Source organism: Littorina saxatilis, linkage group LG17 (assembly GCF_037325665.1).
Source record: "Littorina saxatilis isolate snail1 linkage group LG17, US_GU_Lsax_2.0, whole genome shotgun sequence".
NCBI lineage: Eukaryota > Metazoa > Mollusca > Gastropoda > Littorinimorpha > Littorinidae > Littorina > Littorina saxatilis.
Window position 1 is genome coordinate 36676417 of NC_090261.1, and position 8275 is coordinate 36684691.

The 8275-nt window shown below is 45.2% G+C and overlaps 2 long non-coding RNA genes across 2 annotated transcripts in view; both read right to left on the minus strand.

Moving 5' to 3' along the window:
- LOC138953865 (uncharacterized) overlaps positions 1-960 on the minus strand; it is a 1285-nt gene extending 325 nt beyond the window's left edge. Inside the window, exons 1-2 of the long non-coding RNA XR_011451632.1 lie at positions 569-960; positions 1-284 (exon numbers count right to left, since the gene is read on the minus strand). The exon at positions 1-284 is cut by the window's left edge and continues 325 nt beyond it. This is a non-coding gene — a long non-coding RNA (uncharacterized lncRNA). The remainder of the gene's footprint in view (positions 285-568) is intronic.
- Positions 961-1333: 373 nt separating this feature from the next.
- Positions 1334-2537, minus strand: LOC138953864 (uncharacterized). Its single transcript, XR_011451631.1, has 2 exons — positions 2228-2537; positions 1334-1943 (listed from the first exon to the last, which is right to left on the minus strand). It is a non-coding gene; the product is annotated as an uncharacterized lncRNA (long non-coding RNA).
- Positions 2538-8275: the final 5738 nt, after the last annotated feature.

Consider the following 8275-nt stretch of genomic DNA (forward strand, 5'->3'; position numbering starts at 1 on the left):
TGGTTATTCACTCGGGAAACGTATCTCCGTACAGCTATCATGCTGGTTAATTTCTCCCAGTCGTACTCACATATTCAGTGGCACGCACTGCTCCACCCCACCCACACAACTGTCTCGTGTGGTGGAATGGGACGGGGTTCCCGTTTTGCAGCGCTTCACGCTGTCTTCCCTCCTGCGTTCCCACAGCTCACGGCTGGAGCGTGAGGGTAGAACCTCCCGTCTCGTTCCCCTTCCGCGACCCCTCTCGGCCCGGGATACTTCCGCGACCCACTCGGCCCGGGATGCTAAAATACACAAGTTTAAACTACCATAAGTCTCCATACTTGAATAAACTTTTATGACATTCTTTATCACTACCGTCAACTAACTTATGCGGTTACAGTATATACACCCGCTAACTCATAAGCGACTTCATTTCCGAAAAACATGTAAACATTCCCTTTTCAACAATGGCTGACATCAACGCACACTTTTCAGCTAATTCACACATGACTCTCCCGGTCATTTCTCAAGTCAATATTTTCGAGCAAAATAATATCTCCGAGTAAAATATCAATTCAATAAATACCTGTAAACACAGCAATTGAATCCACCGATTCAATACCGGCACGAGTCTCCAAACGACCTCTAGCGCCCGGTGAGAAACTTTACTAGCAGGAGACACTTCTGTTCCTTTCAGTGGTCTCTAAAGTTCTGAGGCTGTATTATCTTTACAACGCCACCTCAGTCAATACTCCTCTCTGATTGGTCACCGACAATACTGCACTGCGTCAGTGACGTTTCACCGTACGGTGTCTACTCAAAGTTCGTGGCCCATGAAACTTTGTACACCTGCGTCACATAACTCCAATATACATCTATGTGCAAATCCGTTTGTCACATTACCCCCTCCTCCCGAAAAAAAAATGACCGACCGAGGTTATTTTTTCTTTAGGATACCAGGTAAAAGAGGGTAACTACTTCACTATAATACAATGTCTATATCGCAATTCACTATGGATTAAATTGTCGTAGCTGACATAAGAAACAAACTTTCTTATCTACTGATCACATATGTTTGTGTTTGTCTGCGTGACCTACTGCCAAAAGTTCTAAAAACCCAACGCAGGGGACAAAATTAAATTTAGCAAAGCAAGGAAACAACTACAAATTTTAGCTAACACAGAGTTATCGGGGTCACCAAATGTTACGGCCGGAATTTACGTGTGTATGTCTGTATGTATGTCTATTCACTCCTATCAGAAATTGTGCATGCTACTCTCTGTTTACTATCTAGCCTTCACACACACACACACACAACACTCCAACCAGGCACAAAGACAAGAACACAGTATAGCCCTTTGCCCCTGCACCTCTATTAGAATGTTCAATAACACAACATAAACATATTATTATACATCCATTCTACAGATCACTTTCGCTCAACATGAAAGTTCTATTTCTGTTAACACACAGAAATCTAACTGCACAAAATTACATACATATTACTTTGTCATGCAGTCTACAGTTCACGTGCACACACGTATAACACTTTAGGCTTTGTTCCGTGAAAGCCCGTCTGTCTCAAAACACACGAAGTCATTGTCTCAAACAATACTTCTGTTACTATTCACTTCTGTTATACACAGATGACAAACCCCACGACGCTCGACGTCTCGTGGTTATTCACTCGGGAAACGTATCTCTGTACAGCTATCACGCTGGTTAATTGCTCTCAGTCGTACTCACAATATACAGTGGCACGCACTGCTTCACCCCACCCACACAACTGTCTCGTGTGGTGGAATGGGACGGGGTTCCCGTTTTGCAGCGCTTCACGCTGTCTTCCCTCCTGCGTTCCCACAGCTCACGGCTGGAGCGTGAGGGTAGAACCTCCCGTCTCGTTCCCCTTCCGCGACCCCTCTCGGCCCGGGATACTTCCGCGACCCACTCGGCCCGGGATGCTAAAATACACAAGTTTAAACTACCATAAGTCTCCATACTTGAATAAACTTTTATGACATTCTTTATCACTACCGTCAACTAACTTATGCGGTTACAGTATATACACCCGCTAACTCATAAGCGACTTCATTTCCGAAAAACATGTAAACATTCCCTTTTCAACAATGGCTGACATCAACGCACACTTTTCAGCTAATTCACACATGACTCTCCCGGTCATTTCTCAAGTCAATATTTTCGAGCAAAATAATATCTCCGAGTAAAATATCAATTCAATAAATACCTGTAAACACAGCAATTGAATCCACCGATTCAATACCGGCACGAGTCTCCAAACGACCTCTAGCGCCCGGTGAGAAACTTTACTAGCAGGAGACACTTCTGTTCCTTTCAGTGGTCTCTAAAGTTCTGAGGCTGTATTATCTTTACAACGCCACCTCAGTCAATACTCCTCTCTGATTGGTCACCGACAATACTGCACTGCGTCAGTGACGTTTCACCGTACGGTGTCTACTCAAAGTTCGTGGCCCATGAAACTTTGTACACCCGAGTCACATAACTCCAATATACATCTATGTGCAAATCCGTTTGTCACAGTGACATTCCGCCTTGACAACCCGCTCTGTTGTTTCTGATGACTCAACATAACCCCCCCCCCCCTCCCCCACCACCACCCTTACCCCCTCCCCTCCCCTCCCTTTCATCCCCCCTTCCACCTTCGTCTCCCTTTCTCAGCGTTCAGCAGTACACCCCACCCCCCTCCCCCATCCCATTTTGTAACACAAGTCGCTTTGTTCTTTGGGCTTGTTCACGTAATCAATTAAAACCGCCAATGAGAGCGCTGCAATCAGTTGTTCAGCCAATGACACAGCAGTGCTGAGGTCATTTCGGGTGTCACCCAAAAAAGTTGAAAGCCCTTGCGTTGGCATGCAGTAAATAGGACATGCTAACTGTATAACTAGAGTCATTTCATTGCACTCAGCTTGAATGTTTGTATCATGTTGTGGGTTAAGTCCTTGAGACGCCCTTTTCCTGTCCGTTTAATGTTTGCATGGTTGTGTTCTGCACTTTCATTATTTACTGTATTTCGTTTTAATGATCGTGTTTTTGTCTTGAGACATTTTAATTTAAATTCAGATGTTCTTGCCGTTTCTTCGCTTCTATCACGTTTGAGGTATCTCTTTGTCTTTATTTCTATCCGAATTCAGTGTGTCTGTTTCTGTGTATCTGTCTGTCTGTCTTGTCTGTCTGTCTTTGTATTTCTTTCGTGTCTCTCTTCTTCTCCGTCTCCCTCCTTCTCCGTCTCCCTCCTTTTCTATTTCCCTCCTCTCTCTCTCTCACACACTCTCTCAATGTTGCTCTCTTCCTTTATCTCTCTCTTTCCCCCTTTTTCTTTCTCTCATCCCCTTGTTCTTTCTCTCTCTCCAACCTCGCTCCCTTGTTTCTATTTCTGCCCCCTCCCCTGCCCGTCCCTTGATGACATCTGTCCTGTCAACCACGTCTTTACCCGCCCTCTCTCTCTCTCTCTCTCTCTCTCTCTCTCTCTCTCTCTCTCTCTCTCTATCTCTCTCTCTCTCTCAGTATCTCTCTCTCTCTCTCTCCCCCTCCCTCCCTCCCTCCCTCCCTCCCGTGATGCCCCCTCTGTCCCGTCAACCACGTCTTTCAGCGGGTCATGCTGTCAAACTGTGTCAACAAGTGTTCCCCCTTTCCCCCCACCACCCCCCCCCTTCTCTCTCACTCCATCGTCCCCCCCCCCTTATGTCTATTTCTCCCCCTCCCCCTTCCTCGTTACCCTTTGTCCCGTCACCCACGTCTTTCAGCGGGTCATGTTGTCAAACTGTGTCAGCAAGTGACCACACCACACACGGGTCCAGTGACGTGGGGGGACAGGGGGACAACACAGGTGAGATAAACACTGGACAGCTGAGACACACCCACTTCCCCATCCCTCTCCTTGCTTCCTCCTCCCGCTACCCCACCCGCCTCCATTCTCACTCTCCCCACGGTCTCCTCAGTCCTCGCCCTAAACCCCCCCCCCCCCCCCCCCCCAACGATATTGTACATCCGTCTTCGTTGGTTCTTACCTTATCACTTATTTCAACAAAAAGAGGACAGAGCAGTAACCAGATTAATACTTTCTTTAAATTATCTATTCCATCAGCTTTTGCTTAATTACCTCCCCCCCCCCCCCCCCGCTCCCCGCTAACCGGTAACCCCTCCAATGTGTTTCTTCTTCCTGCTCTCCGTCAATCTGTCTCTGTCTGTCTGTCTGGCTGGCTGGCTGTTTGGCTGTCTGGCTGGCTGACTGGCTGGCTGGCTGGCTGGCTGGCTGGCTGGCTGTTTGTCTGTCTGTCTGTCTCGCCCTTCCTCCCTCCCTCCTCTCTCTCTCTCTCTCTCTCTCTCTCTCTCTCTCTCCTGGCGGGTTCCAATTTTCTCTTTCCGCCCATCCCCATCTGTGCTGCTGTCCTCCTCGATCTTCCACCTCCCAAACCCATATCTCTGTCCACCGTTCCCATCCTTGATTTCGCCCCCACTTTCTCCAAGACCCCCAGCACACACACCCCCTCCCCCCCCCCCCCCCCCCCCCACCTTCACATGCACACAAAGTTCCGTACTCCCCTTCGCCCTCAACCCGCCCCATTCCTTCTGCCTTCACTCGCACTCTCTCTTTCTTGTCCCCCTAGTCCCTCTATGTGGCTAACTCACGGTGGACACAGAGAAGGGTCAGGGCAAAGGCGGAATTGTCCGTCTCACACCTCATGTCCAACACTTGGTCATCTCACGGGCTCATGGGCTCCGCTCTGTGTTTGTGTGTGTGTTGGCATTTCAATCGGTCTCTGGCTCTTTCTGGACCTCGTGTTTGTGCAGGGAAACGTTTGATCAAGAAAATCAAGTTGATTTGAGGTTGAAGGCGTGTGACGGTGGCGAAGGCATTGTGCTTTTTTTCCTGGAATGTGGTTGTTCCCAGATATTTGAGATAGTGGAATGTGATTATTCCTGGATGTTACAGCTAATGATTTGTGAATATCCGAAAGATGTAATTATTTTTAGGTATTTTAGTGCAGTGGCGGATTGTGATCTTCCTTTAGATGTTACTGGTATTTTTAGGGGACTGTGATTTTCCTGGAATTTGTTTCTTTCTTGGATTTCACGTACACCTTCACGTCCTGAAGAAGAAGGAAAAACCACCACACCACTATCCGGACTTCAAAGATATCTACTTGAGAAGAGGGGAACAGCACCATTAGCCTGTTTTGGTGAATCGTGGTTATGAAGTTTTACAAGTTGCAGTATGACTCACGCTGTAAACACGTCAGTGCATTATTTTTGCCCCAAAACAAAGCGGATGAAAGTTAATTAAAGTGACACTTTAAGTGCGTAGCTGCTAACGCATTGTCTGATGACTGTTGTGGACACAACAGAGCTTTAACTTTACAGCGGACTCACGATTCTCCAGAATATTTTATTACGTACTCTAAAAGGAATTCACTTAAAGTGGCGGTGGTGTGTCCGGAATGGTCTGGGTATATTTGCTTGATGTGCCAGGTTGTTTTTCCTAAAATCAAAAATTAACTTTCATCTTTAAAAACATAATTATTATATGGGAACAATCTGATAAGGGTTGCGGTCCTTTTGGGGGAATTTTGCCTGTTCAGCACTTTAGAATAAAAGTCGTTTCTTGGGGTTACTTTTTGAAGTTTTTCTTATAAATAAGTGCAGGAATGTTTTATTACTGAGTACTATCAAAAAAAAATCATCACTTTCTATACTATTTATGCTTAGAGACTCGAACATCTACAATTTAGACCGGCGTTTGTACTTCTTTGTTCCTCCTTGTCTTAATTATTGTTCGTGGAAAAGCATGCTATGAAGGCTTATTTCCCTAGAAAAGTGCAATCATCTGCATGACAAATCGTGCTCTCTACAGGCAATGTTCAGCCTACATTTAGCATCTGAGTAGTTCCGTTTCAAAGAGATCTCATTCAAACACGCCGCGATTAACTCGTCTTTGTTGAAACCTGGGCGAACTTTTTGGTTGACCTAAATTCGACCTGACGTGACCCCGATTTTAAATGGGTAGCGGGTCTTTGTGTGTTTTGATAACAGAAGGTTTTCGTTGTTCAAAATTGAGGTCTGCGTACTCCATACTATCTCTTCTTTTTGAGTTTGTCATCAGACCTGTACTCCTTTTTATTGAAAGAGTCTGCCTCAAGGCAAAGAGAGAGAGAGAGAGAGAGAGAGAGAGAGAGAGAGAGAGAGAGAGAGAGAGAGAGAGAGAGAGAGAGAGAGAGAGAGAGAGAGAGAGAGAGAGAGGGGGAAGAGGGGGAGAGGGGGAGAGTGTGTTAAGTGTTTATACAAAACCGTACCTGTGCGTATTTGAATGTCTGGGCTTAGTTGTCTGTGAATTAGCCTGCGCCTTAAGGATACGAAGTACCTCACCATCTTAGCGATCATGAAATCCAGCACAAATCTGTCCAGGCTTCTTGTAGATGGGATTAGAGCATCCGTCCACTTAGACATATACCAAAAATCAAAAGTTTGGCTGCTTCTTGTGCAAAATGGGAATTTTTTGTTGAATTAATTCCACAGTTTGACACCAGTGTCAGTTAGGAAATTCAATCCAACAAGATAATCTCACATTACACAAAAACCGTTCAGGCAGTTGAATTTGTGTTAAACCGACAAGTCTAAGTCCAAGTGGTGGATATTGTTAACTTAAAACACACATACACAATTTTAAAGATTAAAAAATAGCCTGGACTGATTTTTGGAGATTTGATTTAAAGAAAAATGTATTCAAATTATGTATCATGAAATCAATTAAATAGGTTTATCAACAACAACAAATTAAAAGTACAATTGGGGCGCTAACTCGTGCAAAGGATGATCTTTTATGGCCCAAACACATTCTATTTGCAAGAATGAACAGGATAGTGACGTCACAACATCGATAAGCCGCACACATACAGCACTTTGGCGATTTACAAGTCGGCTTTCGCGGATAGGGATTCAGGTATCTTTAAGGGTGAGCGATGGAGCTGTTTATACCGTGTGACCTGGGCAGTTTTACCTGTATTGAGGCCTCCACGTCTGCTTGTCTGAGCCGTTGTGATCTCCGTTGGGAAACGTTTTGTTTACTACGGTTGTGGGCTTGTTTCCGTGGCAAAAATGTTTTGTTTTCCTACTCCATTCAGAAAAAAATGTACTCTCTCCTTTTAATTGTGTTGGTGTGTTTTTTCTTCTTGTAAAATCGAGTTTTGAATCTTGCTGCTTGCGTCAGAGAAAGAGTATTCATAAACGTGTTGTGTTGTAACCACCCACCCCCCCCCACCCCCCTTCCCCACCCCCCTCCCCCCCCCTCCCACCCCCCTTCCCCCCCCCCTTCCTTCTTTTAATGAAGTTTGAATTCTCTGTTCTTCACACATTTCTTCGCTGAAAGTCATTGTCATTTGATCTAAAAGCTATCAGTTTTGATTACTTTTTGTTTGACTTAAAACAATGGACAAATCATTGTTAAAAACCACACACCAGGAACAGTAGCTACGGTCGAATTCAAAACGCCGAGGCCGGAAAAATGGACGATGATTGAATTTTGCGATCGGATATCTGCTCCTTATGGACCCCAAACTGGCTAGAACACAGCGTTTGAGCTGATCATTCATCTGGGAGCTTTGGTGTCACACTGTTTGGGGCTTTGCTGCGGTTTCTTCGCGAACGCAAACAGGAGTCATGGGGGAAGACGGATGGGTGACCGCCCCTTGGTCTTGGGGTCTAAAAGGAGGGAGATTAGCTCCCTTTGTGATGGAGTTGACCGCGTTTTAGCGGAACTGATACAGTGGATAAAGTTAAACTCCATTCAGTTCTTCGAGACTTTCGAACAATCAGGGTGTTTACCGACTTCAGCTGTAGCCTTTTCATTCATGAACAACTGGGATGCGTTGATTTTTTTGTTTAAAAAGGAAAGAAGAAGAAGAAGAAAAAAAGAAAATGTTAGTTATCAATTGCGTTGGATATTAGTTTTTACGTTTGTTATGCCGCTTTGATTCGCCAGTTGTAGTTGGGTTTTACTTCGCGACTTTCAGGTTTGGTTCAAACTTGGTGCAAGCCTATTTAATTACTGCTGCAACTTCTAGCCCAAGGGGGCTTTAAAACAAATCAAAATCGGGGTTTTAACTTGGTTCCGGTGAAACCTTTTCATCCCAGGGATTTGTCGTTTTGGATTCTTCCCTTTACTGTGTCATTTTCAGTGCACGGAGGACACATTCGGCCGAAGTGTGGGATCAGGAAGATTGTCTGGTATTGTTTCAGCCGTGTTTGTTATCGATTGGTT